The 25907-nt window shown below is 37.8% G+C and overlaps 1 long non-coding RNA gene across 2 annotated transcripts in view; it reads left to right on the top strand.

Annotated features, from left to right (window-relative positions):
- Positions 1–25907, top strand: part of LOC137229093 (uncharacterized) — a 410710-nt gene that overhangs the window by 332080 nt on the left and 52723 nt on the right. Inside the window, exon 6 of one of the 2 annotated variants that reach the window (XR_010945530.1) lies at positions 5039–5336. The exons of the other annotated variant lie outside the window; for it this stretch is intronic. This is a non-coding gene — a long non-coding RNA (uncharacterized lncRNA). Of the gene's footprint in view, positions 1–5038; positions 5337–25907 lie in introns of those variants that run through there. 2 annotated transcript variants of the gene reach the window in all.

The raw sequence follows: 25907 nt of genomic DNA, 5'->3' as shown, positions 1-25907 counted from the left end.
GGAATTTTCAACCATTATTTCTTCAGATAAGTTCTCTGCCCTTTTCTCTCTCTCTTCTCCTCTGGTACCTCTATAATGCTAATGTTAGTATGCTTGATATTGTCTCAGAGGTCCCATAAACTATCCTCAGTTTTTAAAATTCTTTTTCTTTTTCCTGTTTAGCTTGGGTGATTTCCAGTACTCTATCTTCCAGATTGTTGATCCATTCTTCTGTATCATCTAATCTACTGTTGAGTTCTCCTAGTGCATTTTTCATTTTAGTTATTGTATTTTTCAGTTCTGATTGGCTTTTAAAATATTTTCTAACTCTTTATTGAAATTCTCACTGTGTTCATCATTCTTCTTCTGAGTTTGATGAGCACAGTAAAATGAGATCTCAAGGGCTTCCCTGGTGGTGTAGTGGTTGAGAGTCCGCCTGCCGATGTAGGGGACATGGGTTCGTGCCCTGGTCTGGGAAGATCCCACATGCCGCAGAGCAGCTGGGCCAGTGAGCCATGGCTGCTGAGCCTGCGTGTCCGGAGCCTGTGCTCCGCAACGGGAGAGGCCACAACAGTGAGAGGCCCACGTACCACCAAAAAAAAAAAAAAAAGAAAAAAATGAGATCCCAAAAACGGCTGCAACTAGTTTTTGTCCCCAGGGGGAAGTCCCAGCTGCCTTCTGCCTCACTGGGAGGCTCTCCAAGGTCAGCAAGTGAGTCTGACCCACGTGCCTTTTAAACTATTGCATTTGTGTGGGATTTGGAGTGTGTGAAGCTTTGTGTGTGCCCCTTAAGAGTGGAGTCTCTGTTTCCTTTACTCCTCTGGCTCTCCCAAATGTAAGCTCTGTTGGTTTTCAAAGATGAAGGTTCTGGGTGCTCATCCTCCCTCTGTAGGATCCCTGGACTGGGGAGGCCAATGTGGAGCTCAGACCCCTCACTCCTCAGGGAGGACCTTTATGGTTGTGATATCCCCTGTATTTATAGATCACCAAACCAGGGGTGTGGGTCCTGACTAGATGGCATCTTGGCCCCTCCTACCCATCTTGTTGTGGCTCCTTAATAGCTTTAGCTGTGGAAAATCCTTTCTGCTAGGCTTCAGGTCCTTCTCACAGATAGTTGCTCTGTAAGTAGTTGTAATTTTGGTGTACCTGTGGGAGGAGGTGATTTCAGGATCTTCCTACTCCACCATCTTGATCCCGCTGCTCATTTTCTGTGTGTCAGTTGAGTTTAGTTGTGCCAGAAGAATTTAATTTTGGAAGAGTGAAAGGTGCCAAAACAGCTTTGACAGCATAAGTTTAATAGATAGACATTTTTGTGGAATAGAGCCACAAATCAGTCCCCTTGCAAATCTGTACTACTGCAAAACTAGCTAATGCTATGATATTCCACTCCATTTTAAAATGTTGAGCACAGTTAATTCCCTCACTGTATTCCATTATTATGTGAGTAAGCAATTTTTGGGTACCTGTTTTCCAAAGAAAATGTTTTAAATTTTTTGGACAATTTTTTCAACTTGCTTTTCTCTTTTGAAAACATAGTCATCATATGTTTCCTTTGTGTTCTTTCCAGAGTTGACCTTTTTAAATAACTTTTTTCCCTACCATTTCTTCAGAACTCAATGTTTGCTTTTTATTTTTCTATTCAAAATCAAGACCCATGGACTTTCCTTAAAAATAATACATTTCATTCTTAGTAATATCTTTACATATTTAGCTATATACATTTACATTAAAACACTAAAACCTAAGAGTGAGGAATTAGTTTGAATAATTTTTTAAAACTTACCATGATTACTGCATTAACTGTTTATATTCCATATGAATGAAAATGGAGCAGCAGCAATGAACCCAACATATCTCTGAACTGGTGAGATCTAGTATTTCGGCTGCAAAATTGTCACTTTATGCATTTGTAAAGGGCACTAGCTTCTCACTTGAATATTCTTTTTTTATTGCTGTTTTTCTATCACTAGATGGTTTGTTAGTGCCGGTATCTGGCACATGGTTTCTAGTATTTCAGTGTATATAGTATCAATAGACTCATTATAAAAACCTGTGCCAGTATTCCTACTGCAACCTCCAAGTATCTCATATTCCTCATAAAATTTATACACTGATTCTGTATTTGCTTTTCACTATCTAAATGCAAGAGATCATTGATTAAAACACACATTTTCAAATTTTTTATTAAAGGATGAAATGAAATAATTTTATTAAAGAATGAGAATAATAAGAATTATATCATTTTCATTACAGAAAATTAGAAAAATGAGAAAGTAGGTAAAAATAAAAGTCATTCATCTATACCTTTATGTCTCTAATGTAGCCACTATTAGTATTTACACTTGAGCAATGTGATTTGTTGGCTTTTAATTAGTAAGGTGCTTTCTTTTCTCTTATTTTGAAAGTGAATTGTTTAAATGCATTATATATGCTCTTGGCATTTCTGAATGACAAATATTTAGACAGGCAAGAATTAACCTTAGTCTAAATTTCATGTGAGAATCTGAGATTGAATACCACTCATTGGAATTTAAAAAAATAACATAATTTTATCTTGTAGAAATTAAGTAGAAGAAAAAGTATTATATAGAGATTGAAACAGATGAAAATATTGTGACATTTGGGAAACATCCAAATCCCAGAATTGTATAACTCTTTCAAAGATACATGCTGACCTATTCAGAAGAGAAAATAATCCTGATCCACAACCCAAATATCATGAATTCCCTTTTCATGTCCTCAAGCACTAAAGAGGAGCAATACTCATGTTAATATAAATTTTCTTTGCTGTCTTCCAAAACTTTACTACCTTTCCATCCTTGACCTGATTATATAAGACAAACAGTAATTATTTTGCCTGTACATTTACTTATCTCCTAGTTTTGAGCAGAGAGAATGCGTAGTCACAAATGGAAGAATAGAGAACAAAAGGTAGGAAAAGGAAACAAACGGAGTAGTTATTTGTGTCACAAAAGCATTCATTAAAAATCACTTTAAAAAGTCTTACCTTTTTTTCCTAAAACATGGTTTAATTTAATCACAAAACTTTAAAAGCTAATAAAATGAGGGATATTGGATTAGAAATTTTAGTGCATTTCCTTTATAATCTATCTGGTGGGCTTATTCAAGAAATATTTATTGAGTACATCTTTTATAACACACTTTTTAAGCAAATATACTTGCCCTATTTGGGGAGGCATTGTTTAATACTAACCATATCAACATTACTGACAAGGAGCTATGGTGAGTTTTGCAGTAAGACTTGTTTTAACAGTTGTTCCAGATATTTTTTCTTATGGTGTGAGATTTAGCACTGAGCCAAGAGCTAAATGGATTCTGAATTGATATTATTTTTTTAGAAGATACTATGATCCTACCCCACAGCTGAAGAAATTATCTAGGAAAGTAACAGTGTCTAATATGTGCTAGGAAAATATTACTTTATATTCTGTTTTTGGTTATCTTACTTCGGGGGGTTAGAAAGAAAAAATTGACAATGATCAGTCGGTGTAAGGGATTTCGTACTTAAGTTTTTTGTCCCTTGGACAAGATAGAAAAGACAGCATTAATATTTAAATAGTAAGCATATTTTGGAGAGAGACCTTCAAGGTGGCAGAGGATTAAGACGTGGAGATCACCTTCCTCCCCACAAATACGTCAAAAATACATCTATATGTGGAACAGCTCCTAGAGAACACCTACTGAATGCTGGCAGAAGACGTCAGACTTGCCAAAAGGCAAGAAAATCCCCACGTACCTGGGTAGGGCAAAAGAAAAAAGAAAAAACAGAGACAAAAGAATAGGGACAAGACCTGCACCTCTGGGAGGGAGCTGTGAAGGAGGAAAAGTTTCCACACACTAGGGAGCCCCTTCACTGGTGGGGACGGAGGTGGTGGGCACGGGGGAAGCTTTGAAGCCACGGAGGAGAGTGCAGCATCAGGGGTGCAGAGGGCAAAATGGAGAGATTCCCGCACAGAGGATCAGTGCTGACCAGCACTCACGAACCTGAGACACTTGTCTGCTCACCCGCTGGGGCGAGTGGGGGCTGGGAGCTGCGGCTCAGGTTTCAGAGGTCAGAACCAGGGAGAGGACTGGGATTGGCTGCGTGAAGACAGCCTGAAGGGGGTTAGTGCGCCACAGCTAGCCAGGAGGGAGCCCAGGAAAAAGTCTGGACCTGCATAAGAAGCAAAAGACCATGGTTTCAGGGTGCACAAGGAGAGGGGATTCCCTTTGTGTATGCCCACAGAAGGCAGAGCACCGCCTAAGTGAGCTCCAGAGATGGGCGCAAGCTGCAGCCATCAGCTCAGAACCCAGAGATGGGCATGAACCACTAATGCTTCCACCGCTGCCACCAAGAATCCTGTATGCAAGCACAGGTCACTACCCACCCACCCCCAGGAGCCTGTGAAGGACACCACTGCCAGGGTCCCACCATCCAGGGACAAATTCCCCAGGAGAACACATGACACACCTCAGGCTGTTGTTATGTTACACTGTTGCTGCAGGCTCGCCCCGCATTCCAATTATGACTACCGTACCCCTCCCTCTCCCCAGTCTGAGTGAACAAGAGCGCTCTAATCAGCTGCTGCTTTAAACCCCTCCTGTCTGGTCAGGGAACAGATGCCTGAGGGCAGCCTACACACAGAGGCAGGGCCAAAACCAAAGCTGAAACCCAGGAGCTGTGTGAACAAAGAAGAGAAAGGGTAACTTCTCCATGCAGCCTCAGGAGCAGCAGATTAAATCCCCACAGTCAACTTGATAAAACCTCCATCTGTGGAATACCTGAATAGACAACAGATGTTCCCAAAATTGAGGGGGTGGACTTTGGGAGCAACTGTAGACTTGGGGTTTGCTTTCTGTGTCTGATTTGTTTATGGTTTTATGTTTATCTTAGTTAGTTTTTAGTGCTTGATATCATTGGTGGATTTGTTTATTGGTTTGGTTGCTCTCTTCCTTTTTTTGTATATTTTATTTTTTTAATTTTGAAAAATTTTTTCCCTTTTTTCTCTTTTTGTGAGTGTGTATGTGTATGTTTCTTTGTGTGATTTTGTCTGTTTAGGTTTGCTTTTACCATTTGTCCTAGGCTTCTGTTTGGTGTTCTTCTTCTTTTTTTTTTCTTCCCTTTCTTCTGAGCCAAGTGGCTGGCAGGGTCTTGGTGCTCCAGCCAGGTGTCAGACCTGAGCCTGCAAGGTGGGAGAGCCAAGTCCAGGATATTGGGCCACCAGAGATCTCCCAGCCCCATGTAACATCAATTGGCAAGAGCTCTCCCAGAGATCTCCATCTCAACACTAAGACCCAGCTCCACCCAACAGCCAGCAAGCTACACTGCTGAATGCCTCATGCCAAACAACTAGCAAGACAGGAACACAAACACACCTGTTAGCAGGGAGGCTGCCTAAAGTTATACTAACTTCAAAGACAACCCAAGACACACCAATGGATGCAACCCTGCCACTAGAAAGACAAGATCCAGCCTCACCCACCAAAACACAGGCACCAGTCCCCCCCACAACCAGGAAGCCTACACAAGCCACTGAACCAACTTCACCCACTGGGGGCAGACACCAAAAATAAGAGGAACTGCAAACTTGCAGCCTGCAAAAGGAAATCCCAACCCCAGTAAGTTAAACAAATGAGAAGACAGAAAAATATGCAACAGAAGAAGGAGCAAGGTAAAAACACATCAAACCAAACATATGAAGAGGAAATAGGCAGTCTACCTGAAAAAGAATTCAGAGGAATGATATGATCCAAATATGATCCAAAATCTTGGAAACAGAATGGAGAAAATACAAGAAATGTTTAACAAGGACCTAGAAGAACTAAAGAGCAAACAAACAATGATGAACAACACAATACATGAGATTAAAAATACTCTAGAAGGAATCAATAGCAGAATAACTGAGGCAGAAGAACGGATATGTGACCTGGAAGATAAAACAAGTGGAAATTACTGCCACAGAGCAGAATAAGGAAAAAAGAATGAAAAGAATTGAGGACAGTTTCAGAGACCTCTGGGAAAACATTAAACGCACCAACATTCGAATTATAGGGGACCCAGAAGAAGAGAAAAAGAAAGGAACTGAGAAAATATTTGAAGTGATTATAGTTGAAAATTTCCTTAATATGAGCAAGGAAATAAGTCCAGGAAGCACAGAGAGTCCCATACAGGATAAATCCAAGGAGAAACACGCCAAGACACATATTAATCAAACTATCATAAATTAAATGCAAAGAAAAAATAATAAAAGCAACAAGGGAAAAATAACAAATAACATACAAGGGAATCCCCATATGGTTAACAGCTGATCTTTCAGCAGAAACTATGCAAGCCAGAAGGGAGTGGCAGGACATATTTAAAGTGATGAAAGGGAAAAAACTACAACCAAGATTACTCTACCCAGCAAAGATCTCATTCATAATTGATGGAAAAATTAAAACCTTTACATACAAGCAAAAGCTAAGAGAATTCAGCACCACCAAACCAGCTTTACAACAAATGCTAAAGGAACTTCTCTAGGCATCAAACACAAGAGAAGGAAAACACCTACAATAACAAACCCAAAACAACTAAGAAAATGGTAATAGGAACATACATATCGATAATTACCTTAAATGTAAATGGATTAAATGCTACCACCAAAAGACATAGACTGGCGGAATGGATACAAAAACAAGACCCATATATATGCTGTCTACACATGACCCACTTCAGACCTAGGAACACATACAGACTGAAAGTGAGGGGATGGAAAAAGATATTCCATGCCAATGGAAATCAAAAGAAAGCTGGCGTAGCAATTCTCATATCACACAAAATAGACATTAAAATAAAGACTGTTGCAAGAGACAAAGAAGGACACTACATAATGATCAGGGGATCAATCCATGAAAAAGATATAACAATTGTAAATATTCATGCACCCACATAGGAGCACCTCAATATACAAAGCATATGCTAACAGCGATAAAAAGGGAAATTGACAGTAAAACAGTAATAGTAGGGGCCTTTAACACCCCACTTTCACCAATGGACAGATCATCCAAAATGAAAATAAATAAGGAAACACAAGCTTTAAATGATACATTAGACCAGATGGACCTCATTGATATTTATAGGACATTCCATCCAAAAAAACCAGAATACACTTTCTTCTTGAGTGCACATGGAACATTCTCCAGGATAGATCATATCTTGGGTCACATATAAAGCTTTGGTAAATTTACGAAAATTGAAATCATGACAAGTATCTTTTCTGACCACAGCGCTATAAGACTAGATACCAGTTATAGGGAAAAAACTGTAAAAAATACAAGCACATGGAAGTTAAACCGTATGCTACTAAATAACCATGAGATCACTGAAGATATCAAAGGGCAAATCGAAAAATACCTAGAAAAAAATGACAGTGAAAATGCGATGACCCAAAACCTATGGGACGCAGCAAAAGCAGTTGTAAGAGGGAAGTTTATAGCACTACAATCCTACCTCAAGAAACAGGAAAAATCTCAAAGAAGCAACCTAACCTTACACCTAAAGCAATTAGAGGAAGAAGAAGAAACAAAACCCAAAGATAGGAGAAGGAAAGAAATCATAAAGGTCCAAACAGAAATAAATGAAAAAGAAATGAAGGAAGCAACAGCAAAGATCAATAAAGCTAAAAGCTGGTTGTTTGCGAAGATAAACAAAATCGATAAACCATTAGCCAGACTCATCAAGAAAAAAAGGGAGAAGACTCAAATCAATAGAATTAGAAATGAAAAAGGAGAAGTAAAAACTGACACTGCAGAAATACAAAGGATTATGAGAGACTACTACAAGCAACTATATGCCAATAAAATGGACAACCTGGAAGTAACGGACAAATTCTTAGGAAAGTACAAACTTCCAAGACTGAACCAGGAAGGCATAGAAAATATGAACAGACCAATCACAAGCACTGAAATTGAAACTGTGATTAAAATCTGCCAACTAACAAAAACCCAGGACCAGATGGCTTCACAGGTGAATTCTATCAACCATTTAGAGAAGACTTAACACCTATCCTTCTCAAATTCTTCCAAAACATGGCAGAGGGAGGAACACTCCCAAATTCATTCTACGAGGCCATCATCACCCTGATACCAAAAGCAGACAAAGATATCACAAAAAAAAACCTACAAGCCAATATCACTGATGAACATAGATGCAAAAATCCTCAACAAAACATTAGCAAACAGAATCCAACAGCACATTAAATGGATCACACACCATGATCAAGTGGGGTTTATCCCAAGAATGCAAGGATTCTTCAACATACACAAATCAATGAATGTGATACATTATATTAACAAATAGAAGGATAAAACCGTATGATCTCAATAGGTGCATAAAAAGCTTCTGAGAAAATTCAACACCGATTTATGATAAAAGCTCTTCAGAAAGTGGGCATAGAGGGAACTTACATCAACATAATTTAGGCCATATGTGACAAACCCACAGCCAACATTGTTCTCAGTGGTGAAAAACTGAAACCATTTTCTCCAAGATCAGGAACAAGAAAAGGTTACTCCCTCTCACCACTATTATTCAACATAGTTTTGGAAGTTTTAGCCACAGCAATCAGAGAAGAAAAAGAAATAAAAGGAATCCAAATCAGAAATGAAGTAGTAAAACTGTCACTTTTTGCAGATGACGTGATAATACACCTAGAGGATCCTGAAGGTGCTACCAGAAAACTACTAGAGCTAATCAATGAATTTGGTAAAGTAGTAGGATACAAAATTAATGCACAGAAAATATCTTGCATTCGTATACAATAACGGTGAAAAATCTGAAAGAGAAATTAAGGAAATATTCCCATTTACCATTGCAACCAAAAGAATAAAATACCTAGGAAAACCTACCTAAGGAGACAAAAGACCTGCATGCAGAAACCTATAAGACACAGATGAAAGAATTTAAAGATGATACAACAGATGGAGAGATATACCATGTTCTTTGATTGGAAGAATCAACATTGTGAAAATGACTATAGTACCCAAAGCAATCTACAGATTCAATGAAATCCCTATCAAACTACCAATGGCATTTTTTACAGAGCTAGAACAAAAAGTTTTACAATTTTTATGGAAATACAAAAGACCCCGAATAGCCAAAGCAATCTTGAGAAAGAAAAACGGAGCTGGAGGAATCAGGCTCCTTGACTTCAGACTTTACTACAAAGCTACAATAATCAAGACAGTATGTTACTGATACAGAAATGGAACTATAGATCAATGGAACAGGATAGAAAGCCCAGAGATAAAACCACGCACATATGGTCACCTTTGATAAAGGAGGCAAGAATATACAGGGGAGAAAAGACAGCCTGTTCAATAAGAGATGCTGTGAAAACTGGCCGGCTACATGTAAAAGAATGAAATTAGAACAGTTCCTAACACCATACGCAAAAATCAACTCAAAATGGGTTAAAGACCTAAATGTAATGCCAGACCCTATAAAGCTCTTAGAGGAATACTTAGGCAGAACACCCTATGACATTAATCACAGCAAGATCCTTTTTGACTCACCTCCTAGAAAAATGGAAATAAAAACAAAAATAAACAAATGGGACCTAATGAGACTTCAAAGCTTTTGCACAGCAAAGGAAACCATAAACAAGATGAAAAGACAAGCCTCAGAATGGGAGAAAATATTTGCAAAGGAAGCAATTGACAAAGGATTAATCTCCAAAATATTCAAGCAGCTCATGCAGCTCAATATCAAAAAAACAAACAACCCAATCCAAAAATGGGCAGAAGACCTCAATAGACATTTCTCCAAGAAGATATACACATTGCCAACAAACACATGAAAGGATGCTCAACATCACTAATCATTAGAGAGTGCAAGTCAAAACCACAATGAGGTATCACCTCACAGTGGTCAGAATGACCATCATCAAAAAATCTACAAACAGTAAATGCTGGAGAGGGTGTGGAGAAAAGGGAATCTCTTGCACTGTTGGTGGGAATATAAATTGATACAGCCACTATGGAGAACAGTATGGAGGTTCATTTAAAAACTAAAAATAGAACTACCATGTGACCCAACAATCCCAGTACTGGGTATATACCCTGAGAAAATCATAATTCCAAAAGAGACATGTACCACAATGTTCATTGCAGCAGTAGTTACAATAGCCAGGACATGGAAGCAAGCTAAGTGTCCATCGACAGATGAGTGGAGAAAGAATATGTAGCACATATATACAATGGAATATTACTCATCCATAAAAAGAAACGAAACTGAGTTATTTGTAGTGAGGTGGATGGACCTAGAGTCTGTCATACAGAGTGAAGTAAGTCAGAGAGACAAAAACAAATACTGCATGCTAACACATATATATGGAATCTAAAAAAAAGAAATGGTTCTGATTAACTTAGGGGCAGGACAGGAATCAATGCGCAGAGGTAGAGAACGGACTTGTGGACACGAGGGGAAAGGGTAAGCTGGGATGAATTGAGAGAGTAGCATTGACATATACACATTACCAAATGTCAAATAGATAGCTCACGGGAAGCATCCACATAGCACAGGGAGATCAGCTCGGTGCTGTGACCACCTAGAGGGGTGGGATAGGGAGCATGGGAGGTAGACATAAGAGGGAGGGTATATGGTGATATATGTATGCATATAGCTGATTCACTTTGTTATACAGCGGAAACTAACACACCATTGTAAAGCAATTATACTCCAATAAAGATGTTAAAAATTTTTTTAATAAAAAGATAAATAGTAAGCATATTTTGTATCAAAATGTGTTCAGGATATAAAGATAACTTTATGCTGGTTCTAATTATCCCTGCCAAAGAATGTTCTCATTTATTAAATCTGTCTCTTTAAGTCATCAAAAACGTTTTTGAACCAGTAGATCTTAGAAGGAAATACATGAATGCGCAACGAGCACTTCATCTGCTGCTTCTGAGGTAACAGTATTGGATTGAGAGGCTGGTTGAGAAGCTAATTTTGCTTTCATGTATGGAGTTTTGAGGGGTTGTTACAAAAGTCAGCTGTGTTCGGCATTACATTTATTCCATTAGGGTGATTTGTTATGAATGAACTTGACTTTTGCTTAAGGATTAGAAAATTAATCTTTGTGCCAAGGATGAGCCATTGACATCACTTCCACTCAAAGTCACAACTTTCCCTTAGAGAGCATGAGAATGCTCTCATGAGAATGAGAGAAGGTGAAAGGGAGTTATGGTGGGGGAGCAGGGATTGAGAAATTGATGTGCTACCATTTCTCTCTTTCCCTTTCCATGCACATACCCAGTAAATGGACATCTAAGCCTCCATTTAAAAAATGTGCTTAGATCACTTGATCCTTGTAGAAGGACTGTGAAAACTAAACCAGGCAATGAGTTGTTGAAATTGGTTAATAAGCCATTTTGTAACAGCCAGATGTATTGTTGTTGTCATTTCACAGTGTATAGAAATACCAAACCATTATACTGAATACCTGAAACTAATATAATGTTACATGTCAATTATATCTCAAAAAAATCTCTCTGTACTCTATGTGAATTTAAATGAGATTTCATTTTGTTGTTGTTGTTTAATAACCCCAAATAACCTAAAATATTTGAAGTTGGTAAGCATTTTTGAAACATTCTGAAGCCACTTGACTATATCAGTTTTTATACATCATTAGAGAGGTTTGTATATGTTTGATAATTGCCACAGAACTTTTTCTGTTTTAAACTGATATTTTAAAAACTTTTTATTATGGAAAAACTTAAACATACACAAAAGTATAGAGGTTAGCATAATTTTAACATATATAAAATATAGACAATATGTTCTCGCTTCGTTCCATAGGGCAGTCAAAGAAGACATAATGGTTGTCCTTAAGTAGCTTAATTCTGCAAAGGAGACAAAAAAAAAAAAATCAATGACTATGGTGCCACACAGTACAAAGTGTTATGATCGATTATCTATCTGTCTGTCTGTCATTGATCATCATCTATTTGTATCTCCTTAGAACGATAGAATCCTACTGGATTGGTTTAGAAAAGGGCTTCTGGAAGAAGGAGACACTGGTAAGGGGATCTAGTGAGATCAGTAACAGGGAGATGGATGCACTTTTCCATAATGCCATGAGTGCATGTGCCAGGGCTCATGAACACTTGAAGCTACAAATATTACACCAAACAAGAATTCTAAGTGAGTTTGGGAGAATGTCAGGAGCTGAAACGGAGAGGTAGTTAGAAGACCAGATTCTGGAGGACTATTGGTTTTAAAAATTCCAAATTTTGTCCTTAAAGCTATAGGAGACACTGAAATCCTTTTTTAATCCTTATTGGCTTTATACCGATAGACACCGAGTACAGAAATTTTCAGTCTTAGGTGGTTTTAGTTGTTGATTTATTACATCATAGAAACGATAATCATCTATTTGATATGTGTTATTGGGTGTTTGGTGTTCTTCAAATATTTAAACCAAACTTTGGACTACTAACTATACTTCTCTCTGTGTTTTGTTCACTTCTGAGCTCAGGAGCTTTGAATCTGTCGGTGGTGTGTGGGGTTCTAGTGAGTGAGAACTACCTTCTTAGGAAAAGGTAGAAAATAAGTACGTAGAAGTTTGTTGTGAATGGCAGTGTGCTGACAAAAATGCTTGAAACCTCCATATTCATTTCTTTAAGAAGTAAAGTTCAAGTGCTTCCACAAAGGTTTTCTAATAACAGAAGCATGTAGTTCTCTGTAGAATCTCAGGTGTTGTAGCAGTCTGTGTCAATCTTACATTAAAATGACAGGAAAAAAATAAACCCTCACCAATTAAAAAAATAACCTATATTCTGCTCTAACATAATTAACATGTAGGAAATTTGTGTACACTTTGACTTAAATATGAAAAAGTATCCTAAATGAAGAGATAGTTTTTAACTTTGTTAGGAATAAAACTTAAAAGGTAAAAGAGCAAACTGCTCCTTTTGGAACCCTTCTTCAGACTGATTAAGATAACAGGGTATTTATGAATATTTTCTCCATTTATCTGATTAAGTTGTGTTGCTTTTTATTGATCCACCTAGTTTATTTGGTTGAAAATAACAAAATAGCACTTCGGAAGCAAACACACAGAACACTCTGTATTATAATGAATTTAAATATCAAAATTTACAGATAATCCATAATATGAATACAGATTACTGTGAATTTACACATACACGTACACACACACATGTCCTATAAATATATGTACACAATATTGAATGTTTTCTTTTTTAAGCACTTGTTAATTTTTTCCTAACGTGTGTGTTTGAACTGTTAGTAATTTATTCAGCTGCATTTGATAAATCACTCATGAAGTTACTCACATTTTTTATCATTCCGATATAGCAGTACAGTATTGCCCTAGGTTAATTTACTATATCCAGTAATCTTGAGTAGAACAATGACTCCTGGCTAACAAATATTTTAGGCTGATTTCAATTTCTATGTAACCTACTCCATTTTTGAATAGTCATTATATAAGAGATTATAATACACTAACCTCAATGGAGGAAATGGGGAAACTCTGCAATAAAAATATGATGTTTGCAGTTTTTTCAATTTGAAAAGTTGTTTTATCCAGTATTTTGTAGAGCTTTTTAGTTCATTATTTTAAAATATTTTAAGTAAAAAATAACTTCCATTTATTGAGTACCTATGTTGAAATCCCTTCTGCACCACTTATTAGCTGTATGAACTTGGGCAAATTTTGTAGCATCTGTATATTTCAATTCCAGCATCTGTAAATAGGGTATAATCATACTAATGACTTCCTCGGTTTTGTGAAGGTTATATAAATTAATACATGTAAAAACATTTAAAGTAATCAATGATGGGTAACAAACACTTAGTATTCATTATATTGTTGTTGTTATTTTACATGGAGGTTAAGTAACTAAGTTTCTGTATCTTGTAAGTGTTAGGGCAAGTTAGTTGCATCTGATTCGAAATTCATGTAAGTGCAATATATAATATCTCTTTGAATTTTCTGCAAGCTGTAATGTTATCACCCTTTCCCCTTGCTTCACTGGTTTTAATTATCCTACTGAACTTCCAAGGATTCACATCTTCTGTTAAGATTTGTCTAAACATCTCATCCTATAAAGCTCCTTCTTTGTAGGCATCTTATCTTTTTGATGTATCTTTGCAACAAGAGTGTATTAATGTCAGAGAGATTTGTAACTTACCCAGTCCCTTGCAGAGTATGTGTTTGGTTGATAATTCTTTCTCTTTCTTCCTCTTCATTATCATTCCATAAATGATACACTAGGTTACCTGGATCATAGAAAGACTGAGTGAATCATTATCCAAATTATCTTACTCTTTCCAATATGTCACCTTTGTTAGCCATAACTCACCCATCCTTCCATAGGTCTTTATATTCAGCTTTTCTTTTTTAGAACCTTTCTGTACCTTAGCAGCTAAAGTTATATTGGAAGGATTACTGAAAAAAACAAAAAGTGCCACAAATGATATGCATTGGTCTTTTCCTAAATCACCTATTTGTTCTAGAAAAATTCAAATTTGATTGGCACAATTTTCTCCTTTAAGAAAAAAGCAGCTTTCAAATAGGGAAAGTGAAATCTTCATCCTACTGAGTATCATTACAGAACTGTGGCCCAGAACTGAAGCTTCCTAAAATTCTAAGAAAGCTTAATTGGATGTTCCATCCTACAGTGATAATGAGAGAGCTGAGTCTTTTGTGATACTCAAAGTGACAGGTTTTTGTTTTTGGTTTTAATTTAAGTATTTTGACAAAACAAGATTTATGCATTCAGAGATTAATTTATACATTGAGATAGAGTTTGATTCATAGATCAAAATATAGAAAGAAAATTCAACTTATTTTATTATTATTATAGGCTATTTTTAGTGAAATTTTAGTAGACTTTTAGCATTTCAAAGAATGACCTTCCTGAATGGAATCAGATGATTCTTTTATCTTTCCATTTTTGGGGTATAAAATTTTGGATTATTCATGATAAATGAAGATGATAACAAAGCACTTTGCTTTTCAGACAAATGTGTAGAGAATCTGCCTGCTTCTGTAAATAGTTTGTGACCCTCCAAACAGTGAAATACCAAAATGACAGTTTGGAGTGACCTCTCCACAGAATGTGTTGGAGGCCAAGTGGAGAGAACTCATCTGTGTTTTGACAAAAAAAAAAAAAATCTCCATTGTGAATGTCAGCACCTTTGGAGACACTGGGATGGCCAGGAATCAGAAAGCTGAAAGCAAGGATCCAAGCGTTCTGGTGCATTTTACTTACTTTAATTCTAAAGAATGGCATGCTTTTTACACAATCGTGGTGTATTAAAAATCGATTCCCTTTTACGCCACGCTTCTCTGTATACCTCAGTATGCCTCCATGGCAATTTTCCATCCTGTATCCAATTTTATAGTCTTTCCTAAAAGTAGACTGCCTTTTATAGAATCAGGATACCTATGATCTGTGTTCTGACTTGGCACTTATAGATGGGCTATCCATGGACAAGTATTTTGACCTCTTCCAGTATTCCATTTCCTAATCTGTAGATGAGGCTTCTGAATTAGATAACATCAGGTGCCTTCAAACTTCCAGATTCTATTTTTTTTATCACGTTTGATCAATCTTTCAACATTTCCCCTTCCCTGTTTCCCTCCCTTCCTTACTTCTCTCCTTCCTTTTGATGTCAGAACAATTCTTGGAACAAAACATACAATGCCTCTGCCTTTATGGAACTTATATTGATCATAAGTTGAAGCAGAATAGGTATATGGCTCCCTAATGGGAGTGGCAGTAAGATCAGTGCAATACCCCAGAGTAGGTGCATAGTCTGGCAAAAGACTTTATACCAACTATGTCTCATTAACCGTATGTTCTAAGGAAATAAAATTGACTGTTCCTACTTCATTTAATTAATTAAGCCCCACTTAATTTGTAGGAAAACTTAAAAATTCCAATCTGAATCAACCAGATACCCATTTTATTGCCACATACTCATTTTATTACCTAATTTTCTGAGCTGAGCCTCTCCCTTCTTGAACAAGAGGAAGCTTAAGAAAATGATGCTATTATAACACTAAATGTATGTATTGGGAAAGTTGTTCCAACCTTTCTTCAAATGGGATGAGTTGATCTAGTAAATACATAAGAAAAGAGATATTTAAAAAATTGGGGGAGACTGTTGGATCCTGGCTTAATGCTTGCACTAATTCCTGATGTTACAGAACATCACTGAATTCTACTAGTAAGGGGAGATATTGAGGGTAAGGGAATAAATGAAAATGAGCTAAATATGCCTAAGAAGACAATCAATAGGGCATAAAGCTCCAGAATTTCCCCAGTTCCTGATTGTATAATTATATAGGTGTGCTGGAGCCAGCTTGTATTTACTTACAGAGCTGCTTGTGTACATCTCTTTCCAACTCCGCAGGTCAGTGACATCATATTGCTAGCTCGAACTTGGCAATGGTGAAAGTGTTTATGGAAATTAACAAATGCTATAAATCAAGACATTTTCCCCCCAGAATGCTGTTGTTAACAATTTACCAGTGCATGGCAAATAGCAAATCCCTATACTGGTTCCCTTTAATTTTTAATATGAGTTATTATGTTGGGAAGGCAAAGTGGAAGTTCGGGGTATTGCTATAGGGGAAAGAATTCTGGTTAAGTTCCAGGATATAAACTGGAAATTGTGTGCTGATGGGGAGGAAGTACGTGTGCGTGGGAGAGTTTAGATCTTATTAGGCGGTGACATTTTTGGATTAAGGAAACAAAGGTGTATGTGTGGTGAGTGTGTGTGTGTGTGTGTGTGTGTGTGTGTGTGTATACATGTGTTGAGAACCAAGTAAAAAAGAACATAATGGATTTATGTAGAGTTGGGGACTTCCCTGATGGTCCAGTGGTTAGGGCTCTGTGCTTCCACTGCAGAGGGCACAAGTTGGATCCCTGGTTGGGGAACTAAGATCCCGCAAGCCGTGGCACAGCCAAAAAAAAAAAAAAAAACGAGAGTGACTCTTCATGTGCACATGATGCCCCCATGACTGTTACCAAGCCTTGTTTCTGGCCATGACTGATTAATTCTAGGAGAGATAGCAGGGCCACATTTGAATTTACTGTCACTGGGATTTGAATTTGAGCCAAGGTATCTGGAATATGGGGGTCATAAAACTCTGTAATCTATGGCAGGGTGACATTTTATTCCTGGAGAGTAATAATGCAATCTTGGCCCCACTGAGCTGGGCTTATTCCACCTCTAGTGAGATCATGGATCACATTTTTACCCCCACCTTGTTCACTAGAATTATCAGCCTAGTAAAGTGTTTTTCAAAGAAACTACGACTTTCATCACCACTTTGTTCTTTTTTTCTTTTAAATTCTTTAACATCTTTATTGGAGTATAATTGCTTTACAATGGTGTGTTAACTTTCTGCTTTAAAACAAAGTGAATCAGTTATATATATACATATATCCCCATATCTCTTCCCTCTTGTGTCTTCTTCCCACACTCCCTATCCCACCCTTCTAGGTGGTCACAAAGCACCGAGCTAATCTCCCTGTGCTATGTGGCTGCTTCCCACTAGCTATCTATTTTACGTTTGGTAGTGTATATATGTCCATGCCACTCTCTCACTTTGTCCCAGCTTACCCTCCCCCCCCCCATATCCTCAAGTCCATTCGCTAGTAGGTCTGTGTCTTTATTCCCGTCTTGCCCATAGGTTCTTCATGACCTTTTTTGCCTTAGATTCCATATATATGTGTTAGCATACGGTATTTGTTTTTCTCTTTCTGACTTATTTCACTCTGTATGACAGACTCTAGGTCCATCTACCTCACTACAAATAACTCAATTTCGTTTCTTTTTATGGATGAGTAATATTCCATTGTATATATGTGCCACATCTTCTTTATCCATTCATCTGTCGATGTACAGTTAGATTGCTTCCATGTCCTGGATATTGGAAATAGAGCTGCAGTGAACATTTTGGTACATGATTCTTTTTGATTTATGGTTTTCTCAGGGTATATGCCCAGTAGTGGGATTGCTGGGTCATATGGTAGTTCTATTTTTAGTTTTTTAAGGAAATTCCATACTGTTCTCCATAGTGGTTGTATCAATTTACATTCCCACCAACAGTGCAAGAGGGTTCCCTTTTCTCTGCAGCCTCTCCAGCATTTATTGTTTGTATATTTTTAGATGATGGCCATTCTGACCAGTGTGACATGATATATCATTGTAGTTTTGATTTGAATTTCTCTAATGATTAATGATGTTGAGCATTCATTCATGTGTTTGTTGGCAATCTGTATATCTTCTTTGGAGAAATGTCTATTTAGGTCTTCTGCCCATTTTTGGATTGGGATGTTTTTTTGATATTGAGCTGCATAAGATGCTTGTAAATTTTGGAGATTAATCCTTTGTCAGTTGCTTCATTTGCAAATATTTTCTCCCATTCTGAGGGTTGTCTTTTCATCTTGTTTATGGTTTCCTTTGCTGTGCAAAGGCTTTTAAGCTTTGTTAGGTCCCTCTTGTTTATTTCTGGTTTTATTTCCATTTATCTAGAAGGTGAGTCAAAAGGATCTTGCTATGATTTATGTCATAGAATGTTCTGCCTATGTTTTCCTCTAAGAGTTTGATAGTGTCTGGCCTTACATTTAGGTCTCTAATCCATTTTGAGTTTATTTTTGTGTATGGTGTTAGGGAGTGTTCTAATTTCATACTTTTACATGTAGCTGTCCAGTTTTCCCAGCGCCACTTAATTGAAGAGGCTGTCTTTTCTCCATTGTATATTCTTGCCTACTTTATCAAAGATAAGGTGACCATATGTGTGTGGGTTTATCTCCGGGCTTTATATCCTGTTCCATTGATCTATCTTTCTGTTTTTGTGCCAGTACCATACTGTCTTGATTACTGTAGCTTTGTAATATAGTCTGAAGTCAGGGAGCCTGACTCCTCCAGCTCCGTTTTTCTTTCTCAAGATTGCTTTGGATATTTGGGGTCTTTTGTGTTTCCATACAAATTGTGAAAATTTTTGTTCTAGTTCTGTGAAAAATGCCAGTGGTAGTTTGATAGGGATTGCATTGAATATGTAGATTGCTTTGGGTAGTAGAGTCATTTTCACAATGTTGATTCTTCCAATCCAAGAACATGGTATATCTCTCCATCTATTTGTATCATCTTTAATTTCTTCCATCAGGGTCTTATAATTTTCTGCATACAGGTCTTTTGTCTCCTTAGGTAGGTTTATTCCTAGATATTTTATTCTGTTTGTGGCAGTGGTAAATGGGAGTGTTTTCTTAATTTCACTTTCATATTATTCATCATTAGTGTATAGGAATGCTAGAGATTTCTGTGCATTAATTTTGTATCCTGCTACTTTACCAAATTCATTGATTAGCTCTAGTAATTTTCTGGTAGCATTTTTATGATTCTCTATGTATAGTTATCATGTCATCTGCAAACAGTGACAGCTTTACTTCTTCTTTTCCAATTTAGATTCCTTTTATTTCTTTTTCTTCTCTGATTGCCGTGGGTAAAACTTCCAAAACTATGTTGAATAATAGTGGTGAGAGTGGGCAACCTTGTCTTGTTCCTGATCTTAGTGGAAATGGTTTCAGTTTTTCACCATTGAGGATGATGTTGGCTGTGGGTTTTTCAAATATGGCCTTTCTTACGTTGAGGAAAGTTCCCTCTATGGCTATTTTCTGGAGGGTTTTCATCATAAATGGGGTTGAATTTTGTCAAAAGCTTTCTCTGCATCTATTGAGATGATCATATGGTTTTTCTCCTTCAATTTGTTAAAATGGTGTATCACATTGTTTGATTTGCGTATATTGATGAATCCTTGCATCCCTGGGATAAACCCTACTTGATCATGGTATATGATCTTTTAATGTGCTGTTGGATTCTGTTTGCTAGTATTTTGTTGAGGATTTTTGCATCTATGTTCATCAGTGATATTGGCCTGTAGTTTTCTTTCTTCGTGACATATTTGTCTGGTTTTGATATCAGGGTGATGGTGGCTTCGTAGAATGAGTGTGGGAGTGTTTCTATATTTTGGAAGAGTTTGATAAAGATAAGTGTTAGCTTTTCTCTAAATGTTTGATAGAATTCGCCTGTGAAGCCATCTGGTCCTGGGCTTTTGTTTGTTGGAAGATTTTTAATCACAGTTTCAATTTCAGTGCTTTTGATTGGTCTGTTCATATTTTCTATTTCTTCCTGGTTCAGTCTTGGAAGGTTGTGCATTTCTAAGGATTTGTCCATCTTCCAGGTTGTCCATTTTATTGGCATAGAATTGCTTGTAGTAATCCCTCATGATCGTTTGTATTTCTGCAGTGTCAGTTTTTACTTCTCCTTTTCCATTTCTAATTGATTTGAGTCTTCTCCCTTTTTTTCTTGATGAGTCTGCCTAATGGTGTATCAATTTTGTTTATCTTCTCAAAGAACCAGCTTTTAGTTTTATTGATCTTTGCTATCATTTCCTTCATTTCTCTTTCATTTATTTCTGATCTGATCTTTATGATTTCTTTACTTCTGCTAACTTTGGGTGTCTTTTGTCCTTCTTTCTGTAATTGCTTTAGGTGTAAGGTTAGGTTTTTTATTTGAGATGTTTCTTGTTTCTTATGGTAGGATTGTATTACTATAAACTTCCCTCTTAGAACTGCTTTTGCTGCATCCTGTAGGTTTTGGGTCATCGTGTTTTCATTGTCATTTATTTCTAGGTATTTTTTGATTTCCTCTTTGATTTCTTCAGTGATCTCTTGGTTATAAAGTAGTGTATTGTTTAGCCTCCATGTGTTTCTATATTTTACAGATTTTTTTTCCTGTAATTGACATCTAGTCTCATAGCTTTCTGGTCAGAAAAGATACTTGATATGATTTCAATTTTCTTAAATTTACCGAGGCTTGATTTGTGACCCAAGATATGATCTATCCTGGAGAATGTTCCATGAGCTCTTGAGAACACTTGAGAAGTATGTGTATTCTGTTGTTTTTGGATGGAATGTCCTATAAATATCAATGAAGTCCATGTTGTTTAATGTGTCATTTAAAGCTTGTGTTTCCTTATTTATTTTCATTTTGGATGATCTGTCCATTGGTGAAAGTGGGGTGTTAAAGTGCCGTACTATGATTGTGTTACTGTCGATTTCCCCTTTTATCACTGTTGGTATTTGCCTTATGTATTGAGGTGCTTCTATGTTGGGTACATAAATATTTACAATTTTTATATCTTCTTCTTGGATCGATCCCTTCATCATTATGTTGTGTCCTTCTTTGTCTTTGTAATAGTCTTTATTTTAAAGTCTATTTTGTCTGATATGAGAATTGCTTCTCCAGCGTTCTTTTGATTTCCATTTGCATGGAATATCTTTTTCCATCCCCTCACTTTCAGTCTGTATGTGTCCCTAGGTCTGAAGTGGCTCTCTTATAGACAGCATATATATGGGTCATTTTTTTGTATCCATTCAGCCAGTCTATGTTTTTTGGTGGGACATTTAATCCATTTACATTTAAGGTAATTATCGATATGTATGTTCCTATTACCATTTTCTTGTTTTGGGTTTGTTATCATAGGTCTTTTCCTTCTCTTGTGTTTCCTGCCTAGAGAAGTTCCTTTAACATTTGTTGTAAAGCTGGTTTGGTGGTGCTGAATTGTCTTAGCTTTTGCTTGTGTGTAAAGGTTTTAATTTATCTGTCAAATCTGAATGAGATCCTTGCTGGGTAGAGTAATCTTGGTTGTAGGTTTTTCTCCTTCATCACTTTAAATATGTCCTGCCACTCCCTTCTGGCTTGCAGAGTGTCTGCTGAAAGATCAGCTGTTAACCTTATGGGGATTCACTTCTGTGTTATTTGTTGTTTTTCCCTTGCTGCTTTTAAGATATTTTCTTTGTATTTAATTTTTGATAGTTTGATTAATATGTGTCTTGGCTTGTTTCTCCTTGGATTTATCCTTTATGGGACTCTCTGTGCTTCCTAGACTTGATTAACTATTTCCTTTCCCATATTAGGGAAGTTTTCAACTATAACCTCTTCAAATATTTTCTCAGTTCCTTTCTTTTTCTCTTCTTCTTGTGGGGCCCCTATAATTCGAATGTTGGTGAGTTTAATGTTGTCCCAGAGGTCTCTGATACTGTCTTCAATTATTTTCATTCTTTTTTCTTTATTCTGCTCTGCAGTAGTTATTTCAACTATTTTATCTTCCCAGTCACTTATCCGTTCTTCTGCCTTAGTTATTCTGCTATTGATCCCTTGTAGAGAATTTTTAATTTCATTTATTGTGTTGTTACTCACTGTTTTTTTGCTCTTTAATTCTTCTAGGTCCTTGTTAAACGTTTCTTGTATTTTCTCTATTCTATTTCCAAGATTTTGGATCATGTTTACTATGATTAATCTGAATTCCTTTTCAGGTAGACTGCCTATTTCTTCGTTATTTGTTAGTCTTGGTGGGTTTTTAACTTTCTCCTTCCATCTGCCGTGTGTGTTTCTGTCTTCTCATTTTGCTTAACATACTGTGTTTGGGGTCTCCTTTTTGCAGGCTACTGGTTCGTAGTTCGCATTGTTTTTGGTGTCTGTCCCCAGTGGCTAAGGTTGGTTCAGTGGGTTGTGTAGGCTTTCTGGTAGAGGGGATTAGTGCCTGTGTTCTGGTGGATGAGGCTGGATCTTGTCTTTCTGGTGGGCAGATCCACGTCTGGTGCTGTGTTTTGGGGTGTCTGTGGCCTTATTATGATTTTAGGCAGCGTCTCTGCTAATGGATGTTGTTATGTTCCTTTCTTCCTAGTTGTTTAGCATAGGGTGTCCAGCACTGTAGCTTGCTGGTCGTTGAGTGAAGCTGGGTGCTGGTGTTGAGATGGAGATCTCTGGGAGATTTTTGCTGTTAGATATTACGTGGAGCTGGGAGGTCTCTTGTGGACCAGTGTCCTGAACTTGGCTCTCCCACCTCAGAGGCACATCCGTGATGCCTGGCTGGAGCACCAAGAGCCTTCATCCACATGGCTCAGAATAAAAGGAAGAAGAAATAGAAAGAAAGAACAAAAGAAAGAAAATAAAATAAAGTTATTAAATTAAAAAATAAAGAATAATTATTAAGAAAAAATTTTAAAACGTTAAAAAAAAAAAAGACAGGCAGAACCCTAGGACAAATGGCAAAAGCAAAGCTATACAGACAAAATCACACACAGAAGCATACACATACATAGTCACAAAACGGGAAAAATATATATATATATCGTTGCTCCCAAGGTCCACCACCTCAAGTTTGGGATGATTCATTGTCTATTCAGGTATTCCACAGATTCAGGGTACATCAGTTTGATTGTTCACATTTAACCCGCTGCTCCTGAGGCTGCTGGGAGAGATTTCCCTTTTTCTTCTTTGTTCACAGAGCTCCTGGGGTTCAGCTTTGGATCTTGCCCTGCCTCTGCGTGTCGGTGTCTGCTGGTGTCCTTCGCTCAGACAGGACGAGGTTAAAGGAGCTGCTGATTCAGGGGCTCTGGCTCAGTCAGGCTGGGGAGAGGGAGGGGTATGGATGCGGGGTGAGCCTGGGGCGGCAGAGGCCGGCATGACGTTGCACCAGCCTGAGGCGCGCCGTGCGTTCTTCCAGGGAAGTTGTCCCTGGATCCCGGGACCCTGGCAGTGGCGGGCTGCACAAGCTCCCCGGAAGGGGGGTGTGGATAGTGACCTGTGCTCACAGACAGACTTCTTGGTGGCGGCAGTAGCAGCCTTAGCGTCCCATGCCCGTCTGTGGGGTCTGCGCTCATAGCCGCATTTCGCGCCCTTCTCTGGAGTTCCTTTAAGCTTTGCTTTTAATCCCCTCTCCTCGCGCACCAGGAAACAAAGAGGCAAGAAAAAGTCTCTTGCCTCTTCGGCAGGTCCAGACTTTTCCCCGGACTCCCTCCTGGCTAGCCGTGGCACACTAGCCCCTTCAGGCTATGTTCAGGCCACCAACCCCAGTCCTCTTCCTGCGCTCCGACGAAAGCTTGAGCCTCAGCTCCCAGCCCCCACCCATCCCAGCGGGTGAGCAGGCAAGCCTCTAAGGCTGATGAGTGCTGGTCAGCGCCGATCGTCCATGCGGGAATCTATCCTCTTTGTCCTCCGCACCCCTGTTACTGCTCTCCTCTGTGGCTCTGAAGCTTCCCCCCTCTACCACCCGCAATCTCCCCCCGTGAAGGGGCTTCTAGTGTGTGGAAACCTTTCCTCCTTCATGGCTCCCTCCCACTGATGCAGGTCCCGTCCCTATTCTTTTGTCTCTTGTTTTTCTTTTTTCTTTTGCCCTACCCAGGTATGTGGGTAGTTTCTTGCCTTTAGGGAGGTCTGAGGTCTTCTGCCAGCATTCATTAGGTGTTCTATAGGAGCAGTTCCATGTGTAGATGTATTTCTGATGTATCTGTGAGGAGGAAGTGATCTCCATGTCCTACTCTTCCACCATCATGAAGCTCCTCTCCACCACTTTGTTCTTAATTGAAAAGTAGAGTGAACAGTTGTCTGAACCCTGGCAATGAACACAGTGCGGGGATGTATGGGTGAAATGTACAGGATGGATCCAATCTAACATTACTGTCTCCTGCAGTCTTTGAATTCTTTCTTTGACATCCAACTAAGGGGTTTCTTGCTTTTTAATATTCCATAGCATGGGTCACCTTTTAATCTAGTTTTGCTTTGACTAAACAGAAAACTTGTTGGAATCATAGTTAGCTGCCTGCAAGGTGTTGAATTCCAAATTGCTATGTGTTTACCAATAGCAAATAATTAAGCCTTATCCAAAATCATACTCTGCTCCTTATGACTGAAAGCTCTCAAAAAACTCATCTCCAAATTCCCATTTTTTTATGATATAAAATTTTAAAGCTATGAAATCTTTTCTGGGTATAATTCTTTTATTCTCTGACTTTTTAAATTAAGTTGTTGGGGAAATTAAGAGGCTACAAATGTTAGAATTGAGTAAGTTATTAGATCTGTGCAGTAAGAAAGACACAATGGGAATATTTTAGAGTAGTTTTACGGGATGGGGTTCTCCAAATCCTATGAATGCTCCTAGATGCCTTTATTTCATTGATCAGGATTCCCTAATTTTCTATCAATATCATATATTTTATAAAGACATTAATGATACTATAAATTCAACTAATATTTTTAGTTAAGCTTCCCATGGAATCAGTTTCTATATTTGACTTTTAGCAGCTTCAGCTCTATGGCTACAAGAGATAGAGTTTTGTTTGTTTGTTTTTTTAGCATGGTAACATACAAGAATTAAGTATGAATCCCAGCCTTGAGGTAGGACTGTCAAGATTTGCTTTTAGGGTTCTCTCATTTTAAGTTACTCTGTGCTGTTAGTTGTAGCAAAGATCCTATCATAGCCCTGGGAGTTTTCATCCTTTGTTGTTTCTCTAGTAACCATAGTTACCAACTTGATTGACTAATTTAGCACTTTGTACATGGGCTGGCACTTTCCTATCCTGGAAAACGAACAAGTATCTCAACACTTTTGCTTTACAACAACCTGATGACAAATTCCCAAAGGATAAATTTCTCTGAGAATCTATGGCCCTTGCCCTACTCCTAGTTTCCAATTCTGTATTTGTTGGGGTGTTTGTGGTTGTAAGCAGTAGATAAAATTGTGATAGTGCCTGCCACAGACCTGCCATCATTACATGGTTATGTTGCATAGAATGTTAACACAACAATATACATTTTCATTACTTTATAATCTGCAGAGATGGCATTGGAAGCATAATACAAAATTATACATAAAAGTTGAGTAATAGGTTGTAGGTTACCTGGCTTTCTAAATTATTTCAGAGTCACAAAAGATTATTATCTTATAATTTTAGGGCCATAAGGTTGATGGTATAAGAGGTCTGTAAGCCTGTAGTAAGCCCTCTTATGGCTTCCCATGACCTGTTAGGATCTAGGGCCTGAGTAGGAGAATACC

The sequence above is a fragment of the Pseudorca crassidens genome, chromosome 8, assembly GCF_039906515.1.
Source record: "Pseudorca crassidens isolate mPseCra1 chromosome 8, mPseCra1.hap1, whole genome shotgun sequence".
In the NCBI taxonomy this organism is placed as follows: domain Eukaryota; kingdom Metazoa; phylum Chordata; class Mammalia; order Artiodactyla; family Delphinidae; genus Pseudorca; species Pseudorca crassidens.
Note: the sequence above shows the minus strand (reverse complement) of the source record. Positions and strands in the feature narration are given on the sequence as shown.